This window comes from Diadema setosum, chromosome 12 (genome assembly GCF_964275005.1).
Source record: "Diadema setosum chromosome 12, eeDiaSeto1, whole genome shotgun sequence".
In the NCBI taxonomy this organism is placed as follows: domain Eukaryota; kingdom Metazoa; phylum Echinodermata; class Echinoidea; order Diadematoida; family Diadematidae; genus Diadema; species Diadema setosum.
This window is the reverse complement of record NC_092696.1, coordinates 29688089-29707698: the sequence shown is the minus strand read 5'-3', so window position 1 is coordinate 29707698 and position 19610 is coordinate 29688089.

The window sequence follows — 19610 nt, the reverse complement described above, 5'->3', positions numbered from 1 at the left end:
ACACAGAGTCGTTCAGCTATGACTGAATTACTGTATTATGGGGAGCTAGCTACGAAGCCTGTTGCCTTTACTGTTTCAAGGTTGGCTCTCCGTCAAAGTTTTTTTTTTTTTTTTCTATAGCTTCATATGTCACTGCGCAGTAATGCGGATCTATTTGCAACTTCAACTATGTTCACCGATTGAACGTTGCAGGCGTTACATTCATCGTATAATCATCATGACAGCTAAAATGACGTCGTCAACAAGTATATAATGACTTTTTTTTTTGCATTGAAAATGAAAATGAGTAATGTCGAAAATTGACACTCCTTGTATTTGGTTACTTCGAAAAGCTTACTTCCATACTTAATTAGGGAAAGTAATTTAATGTTCTGGCTGATGAAATTTTGGGGCCTTTTAATACTGAAAGATACTGAAAGATTGGGTAAATAACCCTGCTAAGATTCATGCTCGATGTTTTAAAATGTTGAAAATACAGTAACAAATTTATCGACCAAACGTGGGCAAAGAGTTAGGTAACATACAACCCCTTTTCTTTTTTTCTTCTTCGTCTTGATTTTTACTCGATCATTTTGGGAGACATACCGGATACTTCACGAGAATATCAGTGATTGTGTCATAAGCGTTTGCTGCATTGCTTTTCCCTGATTGCTGCATTTCTTGAAGTGTATTTACGACCTTCTCGTCGAAGAAGAACCGATTTTTTGTTTTCTGTCAGTACTGTTTACTGCCCTTCTTGCCGATGGAATGGCGACTTCTGGCTTGGAATTGCTGAAGAGATCCACCCTCCTGTGATCAAAGGATCAATGCAATGTAGTTACCTTCTTGCGTATCTTCGCTTCTGATCTGATTTTGCAATATTGTTTTCATAGTTCGTAAATACCCGAAAATAAGCTTGGGATTTTTCAATACTGTTGTCTTATACAAGTTCGTGAATGTTCGGGAATAAGTGCGGAAGAACCCATAATCAGGATTGCTAAGACCAGACCTGGAGATGCTGAAGTAATCCATCCTTCTCTGCACCATGCCATGAATCTACCTACAAAAATGCTTTCCTGATCTGATTTCGCATATAATAATTCTCCTAGTTTGTGAATGCTGCGAAACAGACGAGCAAGGAACCTCAGAAAAAAAAAAAAAAGAGATTGAGGAGAGCAGCTAGTGCTGGAGATGCTAAAGAGATTCAACCTCATCTGTACCATGCGATGGATCTATCTACAGAAATGTCTTCCTGATCTGATTTTGCAAGTGTGTTCCTAGTTCGTGAATATTCCGGAATAAACAAGGAAATAACGCTGAGATCGCTAAGATCACGCTGAAGATGAAGACTCCGATGGCGACAATGGTAAGGACTTCAGTTGACTCGCTGGGCTCATTACTGACTGGGAACCTCATCGAAGTCGGAACGGACGATGGTGTCGATGTCGACGTAAGTACCCATCGAACGCTAAACGTCGTCGTTTTTTCATATCCTTTTCCTTCACCTGATATATAGCAAGTATAGTTGCTCGCATCGCCAGAAGAGATATGAGTAAAAATCAGGTGCAGGGAACCAATTCCATTCACGTCTTCTACATATGCACTGCTGGTATGGTCATTTATGGTTTCCCGCTTTGGGAAATTGTCATCTAATGTCAAGTAAAATGCGAAGTACTTGTCGCTGTCCTTTCTATTACCAGTTTGGTCCCCATTCTTTGAAAAACGAAAACTGTCAGTTCCTTTGTAGCCATCGCATTCTAACGTTAAATCACCGCCTATGTTGACAGATATAACGACAAAATCCTCTCCGTCACAGAATATGAAGACCTGCAAGAACACCACTGAAAACAACACAAAAGGTATATTTTCGGATGCAGAGTCATCATTCCGTTGCTACTCCCTGGGATTTGCACAGAGCAAATCAATATATTGTTCAGCTTCGTCGTGTTTGAAATTATGGAGTCATACGTCAAGCATATTATAATTGAAGATTCGAAATCTCAGACTGTGAATGATGTAATTCCAGTAAGAAATAAAACAAAACAAAATTCAATCCGAATTCTTTGTTTCCATGTGTAATTTTGAAGAAATGCGACTCCGGCAAATTGTAGGCGAGCATTTTTCAGAACTAAACTTGTTGGAGCATTATGATGCTCTTACTTTGGAGTGATTGTTTGAAGGAATAGAATGTTTCTTCCAGTCTTACCACGTTGGTATTGACTGATCTCACGTCGGAACAGAAGTGAAAAACAATACAAAGGCCTACTCGATTAACATGGCATTACAGGTGATTAACGACCTGCTGATACCACAATATCCGTAAAAACATCATTGCTTCCATGAAGCACATACTGTTCATTGTAAATGTATAATGAGACGACTTTATTACAGTATAACAATAATTTACCATGGTTCAATGTTGACGTGGTGGAACTCAATTCATCCTTGTTGAAATTTAATACAGGCGTCATAGAAAGTAAGGATATAATGTTGTAATAAAATCCAGGACAGTTTCGCCCACTTGTGTGCACTTACAAGCATGGACATATGCTTTTAGAAACAGCCACTAAGCCACAAATTGTAGATTGACACAACGCTCAACTTCAACCTTGCATCGGTTTCAGTTAGGATACATGATCGTGCAAGTGACTCTTGGTTACAGCTCGTAAATTCCTCAGGGACGATTCGTTACTGAAAATATTAAGTACCCAAAGGTTCGTTGTCGCCAGGATTGTTTATCTCTTTACATTCTGAAAAAAAAAAAAACTATACAAAAATTCAGGGTTTCATTGCCATTGTGATGAAACCCAGGAGGAGGTGGTGACTGCTTACAACTACGTACAAACCCAAATCAAGGAACTAGAGAAATGAGCGCAACACAGATGGTAATGGTGCTGGCGCGAAAGCATGATGATCAGAGGTAACAGCATTTGATATATGGTGTCTACACTCACGATGGCATTTTCACGATTGGTGAATACAGGATTTATGGTTGTAACAGATGATTCATCACCGGGTGCTGGGCGTGTGACAGATGACACAGTTTAAACAAACCTAGAGTCATTCATCACTTATAAGAGAATATTGCGATTGGGTGAGATGGCGTTGGTAGACATGTCGACATTCAAACCACCAAGAAGCAAACATCCATCATAACCATTCACATTCAGGAAGTCTAGCTGACTCTGTAAATGATTCCAGAAAGAAGATGAGCTGTTTGGAGGTCTGTACAGCACCCCTATCAACAAAAGAAGGGTTGTTGGCGCTAAAAGATGCCCACACAATTTCGATGTTGTTATCACTAAGAGGGACAGGAGCAGGGTGAAATCTATTGCTATCAGGATACCACCACCTCGCTGACCTAACCGATCACGGGGTAAAATCAAGTAGTCATCTGGGATTCCAGGGGTAGAGCCCACAACGTCACTATCCAGCCATGTTTCCGTAATACAGAAAATATCAAGTCTAGATGTGTTGATAGGCAACTCCAGTTCAGTTCAGGAATTTTATTTCGCAAACTCCTTGCGTTTAGAAGGCAATATGACGTACCTCTGGCACAATGGTTCGGATGTGCACTATTTTGCTGTCCATCAAGACCAGGGTTGATTTCTACATCCCCAGATAAAAGTGGGGATAAAGAACACGAAACACAGTGATGTCCAGACAGGAGTGGTAGACTTTCGGTCCTGACAGATCGAAGCTGGAAGGACGTGGCACTGGAGTTTGTATAATATGTGACCGTGCATCACAAAACGAGCAAAAAGTCGCACACGCTGATTTTGAGTGAGGACTAAAATTAAGTGAAATGCCGGGTCAACCTAGCCGATCTTGACTTTTTCATATTTTCTGAAAGAGCAAGTCTTTTTTTTTACATTATACTAAAATTCAGGATCATAAAACGGGCAGGAAAGTGTGTTTTTTTAGCAGTTTATCTCAAACATTTTTGGTAGAATAATGTGATTAGGTGTGTCTTTAGAGTCCCCTTTTCATTTCTGAAAAACCTTGTACACACTATTCACTTTCAGCTCTAATAACTTTTGAAAAGATAATGCTACTGCTTTGAAAGTTAGCATTAGTTATGGACAAAATGTGTTAATGAGGCATGCTCAATTTCAGTTTAATCTGATAATCTCGTCATTGTTGTTACTTCGGTGGTTTACTTCTTATTTTTTGTCCCATTCATCGCACAGCCAGCACGGCTTGGTAAAGATTAAGCACTTGAATAGACACTGTACTTCAGAGCCTCTTTTCTCAGTTCACTCTTTTCCTGAGTTTGTGTTTTCTTTCCAATATTTAGATAGGTTAGGAGAGTTCATTTGATTTGAATTAAACATTATTTTAAAGCTTAAAGTCTGCTCTTTCAGAATATGGTCTTAACTAAAAATTCGTGTCTGGCGACTTTTTGTGTGTTTTGTGGTGCAGGGTCACATATTACACTCTGTGGCCAAAATGTCTGCCATATTGGTAATGCAGTGCATTGACACCATGTGCAGTATTGTAGAAGCACTGTGCACAGCCAAGGGCTGTTGAGTGGCATTTCAACACAAAGACTACAGAAGCAACCAACGTGAAGAGACCCATCATGACAGGCAGGTCACTATTGTGATGAACAATGGACCTCGCAGTGTAGAATGAATGATGGCTGCACTTGCTGGTCATGTCGGTCATTATAAAATGTTGAACAGACAAACTTACTGCAACCATTAGTTTCCCTGCAGAGAAATTTGTCCAGCAGAATCCAGGAACTTTGTTTAGAAGGCTCATAACGTTGAATGTAGAGATGATGATTATATCATCACTAAATGACCGAATGAGTAGTTCATCTGAGTACCTGTGCCTGTGATCCCACATGATCCCTCTACTAATGGAATTTGACATAAAATTCTCTTGCTTTGTGTCAAGGCTGTCGGTGCAACATTGTGTAAATTTTCCTGTTGATTGGAAGTTGATAAATATTATTGTATATATTTCACCTTTTTTCTTTTGTTTGAGGGCTCCAGCCACAAATACATAATTGCTTCTTAGGAGTCCTGGCATGCACTTGAAGAGTTTGTTCGCAAAAACCGATAAGTCCATTTTTGAAGATTTTGAAGTTCGGTCTCTGTCATAAAGTGCAAAATAATACCTTTTGAATGATATATTGGTCACTACATGTAAAGGTACTTTTTTGAAGTTATGGTCAAAAGAAGAAATTTTTTGTTTTATTTTATTTATTTTTCTTGACCTTTAATCGCAAATATCTCCATTTGGCAAATATGGACTTATCGGTTATTGCGAACAAATTCTTCACTTGTTTCTTTGTAATGACCTGTAAGTTGTATATTGTTTTATATTTTGCCAATAAAATAAATTAATGAATGAATGAAAATCTTGTTTTTGTTTTTGTTTTTGAACTTCGGCTTGTGTAGTTGTTAATAGGGGGTCGTTCAATTATCCCGACACCCAAGAGTCATACGGCCCATAAGCTCCACGCTTAATATGCAAATAGGGTTTGCGGGCCCGACGGGAGACCAACAAGACCCATGAGTCCGACAATAGGCAAAAAGGCCCATCAGTGCGACGCTTGTAGGCAAACAAGGTCCACGAGTCCGAGAAGAGGCAAAAAAGTTTCACGACAGTGTCAGACTCGTGAGCCTTGATTGCCTATATATCATCATAGTGTCGAACTCAATGATTTGTTTTTTGTTTTTTTTTTTTGGACTCGATGTCTTTCTTGACTAGTGTCGAGCTCGCGGCCTGTATGACTCGCGACATGCACCCGTGAATACAGAATTTTCAAGAAGGCCAGATTCGAGATCGCATATGCAAACGATCAAAAATCTTAGCGATATAGCGATAGCAGGGGACAAGTCACCCGTCTCTGATGCAGCGTTAATACATCATAAACAAATCATTGTGAAAATGCACAGCTGGCTGTGGAAGTAGAGACATTTTCTATTTTCAAAAATTCAGGATATGAAAGCATCTCAGTTCATATGAACACAATTATAAGAGAAGTATGAAAAGCTGAGGAGTTTACACACAATTAATACTGTACTGTAATGAATACTTCATGTGATCTGATGACTGAAAAAAAGAATGGAGCCATTTCAAGTTTCTGTTCATTTCACCCGTTTAAAAAAAATACAACAAAATACAATATTTATTTACATTCAAAATAAATATTAGAGGAGAATATGTCATTACATTATAGAATATTTATTAGTACAATCATAACTGTCATTTAGGATACAAAGTAATGACATATTATAGATGGAAACATGATCGGATTACGTATCATCAGACAAAGAGCGCATCAGATGTAGGCATTACAGCAAAAGCCATTGACTTACTAAGGCTTAACGTCTCGTTTACTACTCTTGTTACAAATCCTACAAACACTACCAAAGCCAAACAAGAACTAAACATACATCAACAAGAACAACAAAAATATACCTGAATGAACAAGAAAGAACAACAACCTTCAAGTTTCTTGCAGACGTATATCTTTAAATGGCTTTTGTGTTTGTGGACATCACGTTATCATTTTTAGTCGGTAGATTCGTGTCAGAAACCCTCAATATGAACAACAAAATAATGACGGAGACAACCTTTAACTTCGATCAGAGTTGAAAAAGAAGTAATCGGTATCAAATAATATTTGATTCCTTGAGGATGGCAATTCCAAGTACTCTTAGAGAGGATATTCAGTCCAAATATAGTTGTTCAGTGGGTATGAATATGCAAATGAGTGAGTTAACCATGTCATACCCTCACATGTTTTCATTGATCGTGTACAAAAAAAAAAAAAAAAAACACGACAAAAATTCAATGTTTCTGTCAGTGAAGTCTGAAATATGACGTTATTCCTGGTTGAATAACTTCAGAATAGTGATTGTTAGATTTAGATGAGGATTTCAGCCTCTGGCATAATTGCGTTTGAATGAAAAACTTGTACAAATATTGCAAAATATTACGTAGAAACTATGTGGTAAGTTGTGACGGAATGGCATGCTCACTTTGCCATTTGGATGTTCATATTGACTGCACAGGAACTGTTTTCCCCACAATAGCGAAACTTCAAGATGTTAATACCTCCTTATTTTTCATCCGATTTCAATCAAATTTATACCGTTGAACTCGTAATATTTTACTCATTCCATGAGAAAAACATATATTTGGACTGGATTTCCCCTTTGAAATCAAACTAACATGGGTAAAACCTTTACCCGAAAGTCGCACCGTATCTTCTATCATTTAACACAAGTAACTTAAAAAGGCTGATTACTAATCGCCACCAATTACCACGAATTATTTTCACCCAACTTCTCTTCTTTCTGAGCCTACATCTTTCATTTTCACGTCAAGTGGTCGTGATGCATGCATTCAATGGTCAAGATATACTATGGCGCGCTGCAGAAATATCAGATTAAACGTCCTTTAGATATTCCTCGTGACCTACATTGTACTTGTATATCATTTTTATTTACAATGTTCTCCTTCCTCATTTATCACGTGAGGCAAAATAACTAACACTTTATATACTTAAAACAAAACAGTTATTAATATACTTGTAAAAGCTATAATGTTGCAAAGAGAATCAATTTAGACAGCCCAAAGTATGAAGAATATTGTGCATATGCAACGTACTGGATGCAAATTGGAACGTCTTTGTAACGGAAAGACATGATTGATACAAACACAGAGAACCATCTGAAATTTTGAACATGGCCATTGTGCGTGTGTATACAGGAGCCTCTCGCATCGGCGCGCATGAGCCGGTATTTTACCTCCCGCATGAGCGCATATTTCTCGTATTTATACAGAAGTCAAAATACCGGTTCATGCGAGCCGATGCGAGAGGCTCCTAGCGGACCTCAGCTGAATCGGACCTCTCGAATTTTGGGGTCAAGCATAGGGCACGTTCGCAGTGCAGTTTATTGCATGATGGGAAAAAATGAAAAAAATCAAGATGGCACCGGCAAAGTCATCAGCTTGAAGGTCATTCTTGTAACGTTCCTCTTGACAACCACCTGGCCAAATGATTGAAATCCAGTTTTTCAGGAAGAAGGAGAAGACGTGGTTCGATCATGACAGATATTAAAATACGCGCTTTCCGGTTACCTCTCGAATTTCGGTCGTCTGTATAAACACACAACAAAATACGCGAGGCTCCTCTCGCATCGGCCACCTCAAAAGGGGGCGGACGGAACCTTTCGCATGAGCCTGCATTTGGCGGCGTATGCCGGCATACGCCGTGTTTATACAGAGTAAAATTCGAGAGGTCCTCTCGCATGAGCCGGCATGAGCCGGCATGAGCCGGCATGAGCGCGTATTTTGCTTCTCTGTAGAAACACACTAATTGATCAACATACACGCGTTCTCTCGTATTTAGATATGAAACGCTCATTATGTGTCACATTCGTTATCAAACCTCGTTTCAGTATCATGCTAGGAGACTAAAACAGGCAGAACTAGGAACATAAAATCCTTAAGTTTAACGACAAGCCCAATATCTTCGTAGAACACGTCACTTTGCTTTTCGGGTCCATGGGTCTTTATGACGGTAATGACACAACATTAAATTGCTCCTGCGACGATCGCATGTCCGTGTAGTGGTCCGTGTTGCTACCTTGTCTGTCTTATTTGTGTATACGCCGTCCGTGCAGACACCTATGTGAGATCACATCCACTCCGGCATTGAGAGGAAAATTGGGATGTAGTGCGCCGGGACACCACGGATCGTGCTGATTCGTAGAGCGATCCGTGGAAGTGTAAATAGCGCTTTTATGCATTTTCGTACAAATGCAATCCGATGTTATCTGATTCTCGATCATCATCATTCACTGCTCTCCTTGCCGAAAGATCTGTGATGTATATACCTTGGTAGGCCCAAATGTGCTGGATAGACTCACTATCATCTGAGTCATGTGGTGAATCTATCTGATTCCGTTCTGATGTGATTTTGCAAGTGCAAAATACATAAGCAAAAATCGTCATGAAGAAGAATATAACGATGGAGATTCCAGCAGAGATAATTGTGGTCAAAGAGGCTGTTTTATCTTCCTCTTTGGATTTTATATACGGACGTACACACTGAATTGAAGTGACATTCGAAAAGTGGTCGAGTTTAATATCCAGTGAGCGATACGTCAAAATTTCATGTTCCACAGAATAGGTAAATGAGCCACCAGACATATTGACGTTGACTTCTTGATGCAAGCTACGAGGTCGTACTGTCCAGCCATACTCTTCGCGACGGAGCCCCGTGATGTTACAACTTACGGACAGGGTGTTGACTTTCAGGCAGGTGTTGTTTGCCTGAACCTGCATCAAAGAAACAAGTGCATCCAAACACACGAACATGAAACGCTGTCGTCTTTGCATACCCCGTGCCAATCCCTGATTCTGAACATGTATAGATGCTTGAGTCGCTGTAAGATATATTAGTGAATGACAAGTGCAGGGAACCAATTCCATTCATATCTTCTACATATGTGCTGATGGTCTTACCACTTATGATCTCACGCCTTGGAATGTTTTCATCTAATTTCGAGTAAAAGACGAAATAGTCGTCTTCCTTGGTATCATTTATCTGGTAGCTTGTTTTAGAAAAGCGAAAACTGTCGATGCCTTCGTAACCATTGCATTCCAAAGTCAAATTATCACCTACGTTGATAACTATATTGGGAAAGTCCTCTAAGTTATCAACACGTAGCGTGCAGACCTCCAAGAACACCAGAGATAACAAGATGAACCGGCAGATCTTCCAGTTTAAATTGCAAATGGCATTACGGGACCTCATCATGCCGTTTCTGCTGTCTATGACATTTTATGCAACAAGGTCATTGCAATGTTCAGTCATGTCGCAATTAGAATATTGTATAACAATTCAGTGACAAAGTCCTCAATCAGCATCACCAGCTTCCTCATCAAACGAGTGTACAGAGCTTGAGCATCAGCACTTAAACTTTTTCTTTCTGTTGTCTGTAGACTAATTTCGTAGAGACGTAAGGGCATTAATTTTGAGATTAGCCACTCTAAGAAGAGCCTTTAAATTGAGAGTTCCTTTGCACGCCACTATAACTACTGTATTATCTGATTCCAGGGATGGAAAAAGGAAGCTCGGCTCTTTTTTGTCTACAAACTGTCGGCGTCAGATTTCGTGTGCATTGTGTACGAGATGAAAAGGAAAGCCCCTGTAAGTTTTATGTCACTAAGTTTCTTCGCAAAGTGCGAGGATACATTATGGGAATCATAATAAAATTTAAAAAAAAAAAACCTTCTCACCATCACATTTTAAAGCCACTCAAGTTGACGGTAGCAACAATAGGTTGTGAAATCGAAACCCCGTCAATGCTGGTGAATGTGCTAAGCATTCTTTTCGAAAAAGAACTTCCTTGAATTGAACCTGACTATTCGATTTTTACTGTGCAACTCTACACATTTACCTTTCGTAGCCCTACAGAGTGTTTCGTGTGCAGCTAAAATAATGCATATCACTTAAGCCTTTCTCTGCCAATGAGCCAAACGTGCACAGATTTCACACACAAATCTATGACCAGGTGATCACTGTGGCAGGTCAAGAGTTAAAGTTGCTCTAGAAGCTCGCTACAGGGATTGCAACAATGAATGTATTTAGCAGGAATTAGATATTGTGATCATAATTCATTTCAGAGATTCAAACAGTGATCTTTTGTTGGTATTTCTAAACAATAATGGAAAGTAAAGCACCTCGGTAGTCTTTGAATTTTTAACAACGCAACAGTAAGCAAATTAGGCCTATGTCTCATGCCGAGTATCATCCTCGACTAACATTGCAAAAATAACTTTTCCTTTACTACTGAAAGGAAATTCGAAGGATGAAAAATGTGAAATTTTCAAAACAAGTGTAAGGGAACATCTCTAAACTTCTAACCTAGCTGATACCTTTCACTGGTATAGTCTCAAAGGATACGATTTGTTACATCTGTCACTCTGGTACGAACACCTAAAATCAACATAGTTAAATACTCCTCTGTTAGGTGTGTACCTCTGTTAGGTGTGTTATCTCATATTAATCAAGCAAAGTAATAACTAAACAGGTTATTAACTAAAAGTCATTAAGTACAACAAATTATGATTTCTTCAGTGGTCTCCTCTATTTCAGCATACAGCGTATCTGTAGCATTCACTTTCACTTCAAGAAGTCGTGACGCATTGTTTGAATGGCCGACGTATTGTTTGGTCATTGACATCAAAATTATATCCCTATACACTTCCCTTGACTATTTTTTTTTCTATTTCTGCATTACCATTCCTCCTATGTCATGTATATCACGTGACCGAAAAGAACTCATACCATACTATCGTACATATATATAACAGGTAATAAAAAGGTTGCAACTACGGTAATGTAAATCTAATTTCATACCAAATACTACCACTTGACTACATGTACTAAACAATCTACGATGCATATTGAAAAGTTCCTTACAATGACAAGGTATAGAAAGAGAGAACCATAAATCACTTGTATAGACTCACATTATCATTGCTCAAACCCACAGACATGAAAATACGAAGCAAATAAGCAAAAACGAATTAAAGCATGCTAACAAAATGGGAAACTTATGTGAGTATTTGCCAATTAGATTTTGAAATTATATATTTTTGTTGTTAATATCTACTGGGGAAAATTTGACCAAAATTGAGCAGGATAATGATATTCCATCAATTTGCCATGACGAAACCCCTTGTTGGTATACGATTATTATAAACTATTAATGTTTCATTTTACCCCTCTATAGGTGGGTAAATTAGCACATGTACTCGTCGCATATGGGTGAGTGGACGCAGAGTCGTTCAGCTATGAATGAATTACTGTCTTCTAGGGAGCTACCTACGAAGCCTATTGCAATTACCGTTTCAAGGGTGGCTCTCTGTCACAGTTCTACTTTTTTTCTGTACCTTCATATGTCACTGCACAGTAATCAAATGAAGAGTTTGATTGCAAAAACCGATAAGTCCATTTTTGAAGATTTTGAATTAAGGTCTCTGTCATAAAGTACAAAATAATAACTATTAAATGATATATTGGTCACTACATATAAAGGTACATTTTTGAAGTTATGGTCAAAAGAAGTAAAAATTTTCTTATTATTCTCTTTATTTTTCTTGACCTTTAATCGCAAATATCTCCATTTGGCAAATATGGACTTATCGGTTTTTGCAAACAAACTCTTCAAATGGTAATGCGAATCTATATGTAACTTCAACTGTGTTCACCGATGGAACGTTGTTATAGGAGTTACATTCATCGTATAATCATCATGACAGCTAAAAAGTGACGTCATCAACAAGTAAATAGTTACTTCTTTTTTTTTTTTTTTTGAAAATGAAACTGAGTAATGCCGAAAATTGACACTCCTTGTATATGGTTACTTCGAAAAGCTTACTTCCATACTTAATTAGGGAAAATAATTTCATGTCCTGGCTGATAAAATTTTGGGGCCTTTTAATACTGAAAGATTGGGGAAATTACCCTGCTAATATTCATGCTCAATGTTTTAAAATGTTGGAAAAACAGTAACAAATCTATATCGACCAAATGTGGGAAAAGAGTTGGTTATAACATACAACCCTTTTTTTTTTCTTTTTTTTTCTTCTTCTTCTTGATTTTTACTCGATCATTTTGGGAGACATACCGGATACTTCACGAGAATATCACTGATGCTGAAGAGATCCACCATTCTCTTATCAAAGGATCAATGCGATGTATTTACCTTCTTACGTGTCTTCCCTTCTGATCTGATTTTGCAACATTGTTTTCCTGAATGTTCGTGAATGTCCGGAATGAGCTCGGGATTTTTCAATACTGTTTTCTTATACAAGTTCGTGAATGTTCGGGAATAAGTGCGGAAGAACCCATAAACAGGTTTGCTGAGACCAGACCTGGAGATGCTGTACAAATCCATCCTTCTCTGCACCATGCCATGAATCTACCTGCAAAAAAAATGCTTTCTTAATCTGATTTCGCATATAATAATTCTCCTAGTTTGTGAATGTTTTGAAACAGACGAGCAAGGAACCTTAGAAAATGAGATTTAGAAGAGCAGCTAGTCCTGGAGATGCTAAAGAGATTCAACCTCATCTGTACCTTGCGATGGATCTATCTACAGAAATGTCTTCCTGATCTGATTTTGTAAGTGTGTTCCTAGTTTGTGAATATTCCGGAATAAGCAAGGAAAGAACACTAGGATCGCTAAAATCACACTAAAGATGAAGATTCCGATGGCGAAAATGGTAATGACTTCAGTTGACTCGCCGGGCTCATTACTGACTGGGAACCTCATCGAAGTCGGAATGGACGATGGTGTCGATGTCGACGGAAATACGCATCGAACGCTAAATGTGGTCATCTTTTGATATGCGATCCCTTTACCTGATATATAGCATGTATAGTTGCTGGCATCGCCACAGGAGATATTAGTGAAAATCAGGTGCAGGGAACCAATTCCGTTCTCGTCTTCTACGTATGCGCTTCTGGTATGGTCATTTATGGTTTCCCGCTTTGGAAAATTGACACCTAATGTCGAGTAAAATGCGAAGTACTCGGCGTTGTCCTTTGTATTACTAGTTTGGTCCCCATTCTTTGAAAAACGAAAACTGTCAGTTCCTTCGTAGCCATCGCACTCCAACCTCAAATCACCGCCTACGTTGACAGATATAATGACAAAATCCTCTCCGTTACAAAACATGAGGGCCTGCAAGAACACCAATGAAAACAACACGAACGGGTATATTTTCCGATACAGATTCATCATTCCGTTGCTACTCCTTGGGATTTGCACGGAGCAGACATTGTTCAGCTTCGTCGTGTTTGAAATTACGCAGTTATACGTCAAGCATATTTATTGAAGATTCGAAATCTCAATCTGTGAATGATGTAATTTCAGTAAGGAAGAAAAAAAAAAATCAATCCAATTTTTTGTTTCCGTGTGTAATTTTGAAGAAATGCGTCTTCTACAACTTGTAGGCGCGCATTTTTCAGAACTAAACTTGTTGGAGCATTATGATGCTATTACTTTGGAGTGATTCTTTGAAGGAGCAGAATGTTTCTTCCAGTCTTACCACGTTGTTCTTGATTGATCTCACGTCGGAACAGAAGTAAAAGACAGTACAAAGATCTACTCGATTAACATGGCATTAGAGGTGATTAATGAAGGCGACCTGCAGATACCACGATATCCGTAAAAACATCATTACTTCCATGAAGTACGTACTGTTCATTGCAAATGTATAATAAGACGACTTTATTATAGTATAACAATAATTTACCATGGTTCAATGTTGACGTGGTGGAACTCAATTCATCCTTGTTGAAATTTAATACAGGCGTCATAGAACGTAAGGATATAATGTTGTAATAAAATCCAGGACAGTTTCGCCCACTTGTGTGCACTTACAAGCATGGACACATGCTATTAGAAACAGCCACTAAGCCACAAATTGTAGATTGACACAACGCTCAACTTCAACCTTGCATCGGTTTCAGTTAGGATACATGATCGTGCAAGCTCGTAAATTCCTCAGGGACGATTCGTTACTCAAAATATTAAGTACCCAAAGGTTCGTTGTTGCCAGGATTGATCATCTCTTTACATTCTTTGAAGAAAAAAATAAAAATGCAGGGTGTCATTGCCACTGTGATGAAACCTAGGAGGAGATGGTGACAGCTTACGACTACCAACGTACAAATGCAAATTATACAGAACTGACGAAATGAACGCAACACAGATGGTAATGATGCTGGCCTCATAGAGTGAAAGTGGAAATGAACAGCATGATGATCAGAGGTAACATGATTTGATATATGGTGTCTACACTCACGATGGCATTTTCACAATTGGTGAATACAAGATTTACGGTTGTACCAGATGATTCATCACCAGGTGTTGGGCGTGTGATAGATGACACAGTTTGAACAAACCCAGAGTCATTCATCACTTCTAAGAGAAGATTGCGATTGGGTGAGATGGCGTTGGTAGACATGTCGACATTGAAACCACCAAGTCCTAGAAGCAAACATCCATCATAACCATTCACGTTCAGGAAGTCTAGCTGACTCTGTAAATGATTCAAGAAAAAAAAAAAGTGAGTTGTTTGGAGGTCTGTACAGCACCCCTATCAACCAAGAAGAGTTGTTAGCGCTAAAATATGCCCATACAAAATCGATCTTGTTATTATTAAGGGGGACAGGAGCAGGGTTAAACCTTTGGCTATCAGGACGCCACCAACCTCCCTGACCTAACCAATCATGACGTAAAATCAAGTAGTCATCTCGGATTCCAAGAGTTGTAGAGCCCACAACATCACTATCCAGCCATGTTTCCGTAATAGAAAAAATGTCAGGTCTAGATGTGTTGATAGACACCTCCAGTTCAGTTCAGGAATTTCATTTCGCAAACTCCTCGCATTTAGAAGGCAACATCACATATTATTACCTATACGAGGTACTTTTGCGAGGCAATTAGAGTTGTTATTTTGCAGGGTCGGGAGTTCAGCGGGCGATATTAGAGCATATTACGAGCATCCGGGGTTTTACATATACAGTGGGCTCCCGTTATAACGAAATCCTCGGGACCGGCAGTTATTCTTTCGTGGAAATTCGTCATATCGGAATTTTGTTATAGCCGAACAAATAAACGATAGAAATACATAGAGTGGGTGACATTGCAGCCCATTTTTTTTACTTCGTTATAACCAGAATTTTGTTATAACCGCGTGTTCGTTATAACGGGAGTGCACTGTAAAACAGGGAGGTGGGAAGAGAGATTCCACTCCTTCTCTTCCCACCTCATGTAAACATTCCGATCGACCACGAAGAGAAAACATTCAAGGACGTCGCTGCGTGTCGATTACACGCACCGCAGAAGAACGCCGATAAATCAACTCATACAAGGTCGACCACTTCCACTAGTTCCAGCAGCACGACGCGTCAAACAATGACTAACTGCACAGTGACCAACAGTTATTACAACTCTCCAAATTGAAACAGAAGCAAAAATAAAGTGTAAAAGCGTTTAGATGTTTGAAGTTCGCCTGTTACAACTACATTATGTATCTTTGAAGTTGGAGTTGAATGATATACATTGATGAACAATTTTCAATTATTCGACATGTTGGTGATGATCTACAGGTAGTCACATGTGGCTTGATCTATATCATAGTGTATAGCTGTATTCACATATTTTCTTAATTTACCTAGGGGATAGGTAATAATTATGATATTGACTGGCCTTGAGGGAGATACCAGATAAATATTGCCCGCACTGAAAGAATATTGCCCTCGTCTTCGACTCGGGCAATATTCTTTCAGTTTGGGCAATATTTCTGGTATCTCCCTCGAGGCCAGTCAATATTATATAATAGTCCAGGCGCAGCGACCCAGAAAAAAATGACTTCGTTCAACCCACCCCGCAGAAAAGGTTTGACTGCATGGGGTGGTCGGTTGGACCCTATGGAACACCCTTAGGTAGTATGTGATATCAAATTGTGGTATCAATGAAATTTTACAGGCCATTTTAGTTGCGACATGACCATATTCTTCGAGGAAGCGTCTGCGCACACTAAGACTACTACACGTACTACTAGCACTGCTACAGGCGCCAATGCCAGTGGTGCCTGTTATAGTCTTAGCGTACAAAGACATTTTTCCGCGGTGTAGTGTAGTTTCCAGACGTTTTTATTTCGTCTTTATTTCTCCGAGTTGAAACAAGCCAAGTGAGAGTGCATACCCAGCGATTGTGACGCCCGAACCATTTTTTGTGGCAATCATTGAGCATGCACCCTCACTCGGCTTAGCGCAATACAGCGGGCTTCTGCACAACACACAAGCTGTAACGCAGAGAAATAAAGGCGAAATAAAAAAACAGCTAAGACTAGGGTCGGTAACGCTTGTCGCTATCTATTGGGGCACTGAAAATGACAAAATTATCACAGTTTTGCATTTATTTCACGAAGGATTCATCGAAACGCCTTAAAACTATATATGTGCATGTTGCTAGAGATGTCAGCAATACAATGGGATACATTGTAAGGTATAATATTATGCATGGTTACCATGGTAACCGGATGCCTACAGGTGATTGGTAACTCCCAAAAATATCTGGAATTTAGACAGGTTTGTTTCTTTTGCCTTTCGTGCACATCACTCATTGTAGATGAGCTCTACACTGTAAAATTAGTCTGGATAAAAAGGGAAAAGACGCCCAAGATTTTTCCCTCATTTTCTCCTCAGCATTAATATTCATTACTGCACTTTTTGAATAAAATTTACATATCATGATATTTCATTTTATTCTATCTATCTATCTATCTATATATATATATATTTTTTTTTTTACAATAGCTAACAAACACAAAAGTACGCTTAATTCTTTGATGAATAATCCAGCGCACGTGTATATTCCTTCTTTAGAAAGGAATTTATCGGTATTCTTGAATAAACTTCCTTTAAGAACATAAACAATCAATTGCTTTCCTCAGCTCTTTTCCAGGATTGTTTTGAATAACCATCGCTCTGTAAATACTCGAAAGAGCTACTATAGAATATTGGCTTTGCTTTCTGTATTCATCTTATTTTGTAAGTCAAATTTGTGTTGAAAGTACGACGGATGCAACTTTTTCATGCATTTTACTATTCGAGAATGATATCTTTCTTTCAATGGCCGTTTATTATGTCTTTGCTTACAAATTTTGCTGTAACTTGATAATGCTTCAAAATATTCTTCACATATACCTGATGTCGTACACTTTATGCAGAAGGAAGGACATGCTTATTGAGCTTTATGAAATTATGGGCTTTAGCTTTTGAGTTATTGACAACTAAATTCTGATTGGATGATACTGGTTGCCATGGCAACAGGGAAAACTTTTTTATTGAAAATCAATAAAAGATTGTGCTTTTTTATTGCATCTATAAGATAAAAAAAAATCAAACAAACAATGTTTGCAGCAGCAGGAGGCATTTTGGGGGTTACCTGTCACCTTTAGGCATCCGGTTACCATGGTAACCATGCACAATATTATAACTTACAATGAATCCCACTGAATGGGTGACATCTCTAGCAACATATACATATATAGTTTTATGCAGTTTTGATGAATTCTTCATGAAATAAATGCAAAAACTGTGTGAGTTTGTCGTTTTCAGTGCCCCAAATAGCGAAAAGCGCTTACCGACCCTAGTCTTAATTTCTAGTCGTTTTTTCGTCTTTACTTCTCTGAGTTGCAGCTTATGTATTATGCAGAAGCCCGCTGTATATATTGCGCTAAGTGGAGTGAGAGCACACACCCAGTGATTGCGATTCGGTCGTCACAATCACCAGGTATGCGCTCTCACTCGGCTTGCTTGAACTCTTGAAATAAAGACGAAATAAAAACGGCTAGAAACTACACTACACCGAACCCGGCTTGGCGTGAAAAGTTAGTTTGCAGGCAAAACCCTTCTTTATCGAAGAAAAAGTATATGCGCGCTAAGACTACTACACGCAGCACTGGCACTGGCGCCTGTAGCAGTGCTAGTGGTGCGTGTAATAGTCTTGGCGTGCGCATACTCTTTTATCTTAGTTCCAACAAATCATGATGAAAATTGGCCAGTAAAATTCTACTGACACCACAATTTGGAACCACATACTACCTGGGGATGTTCATAGAGGTCCCATCTACCACCTTGTCTGGTCAAACCTTTTCTGCTGGGTGGGTTGAACGAACTCTTTAATTAAGCCTCTTACAGGAATTAGCGCCTTGACTAATACCTTTAGGGTATGACTGGTAAGTTATGCGTATGTGTGTGTGTGTGTGTGTGTGTCTGTGTGTGTGTTGGGGGCTGCATGGTATGTGCTGTGTATGATTTGTAGGTGCGTTGCGTATACCTGTGTGTGTGTTGGAGGCTGCATGGTATGTGCTGTGTATGATTTGTAGGTGCGTACAATAAGTGACTTGTGAATGCGTTTGCGTATAGCTGTGTGTGTGAGTGTGTGTGTGTGTGTGGAGTATCATAATACAATATGTGGAAACTGTGCATGTGTGGTGGTTGTATAGTGGTAGCGGTTTCAATGTTTGTCTGCGTGTATACGTGTGCTTGTATGCGTACGTGTATGGAAGGCCATCGCCGCCAAAACGCGTGCCAACACCATACGCGTGCTCGTCACAACGTACGCGTGGTCATTTTGGAACGTACGTATGCTCATTTCATAACGTACGCATGCATATTTCTCATTATAACTCTTTGAAATTCGCAACGTACGCATGGTTGTTGCACAACGTGCGTATGTTTATTTTATAACGTACGCTTAGTCTTGTCATTACGTACGCATGCTACAATCTTAACGTACGCATGGTTTGGGCGCCACAATTTCTATACATACGCATAGTATAAACATTACGTACGCATGGTCTTTTCATTACGTACGCGTGGTCGAATCATTACGTACGTTTAATCTTTTCATTACGTACGCATTGGCCTGCAATACCTACAACCTGGATGGATTGACCAATCAAATTCCTCGTTTAATATACGGCGTAGATGATGTTCCGAGTATACTCAGTGTATGCGATTTTACAGCACGTTTAGATTTGCGTGCTGAGCGATCGTTCGCCGCTCCCTA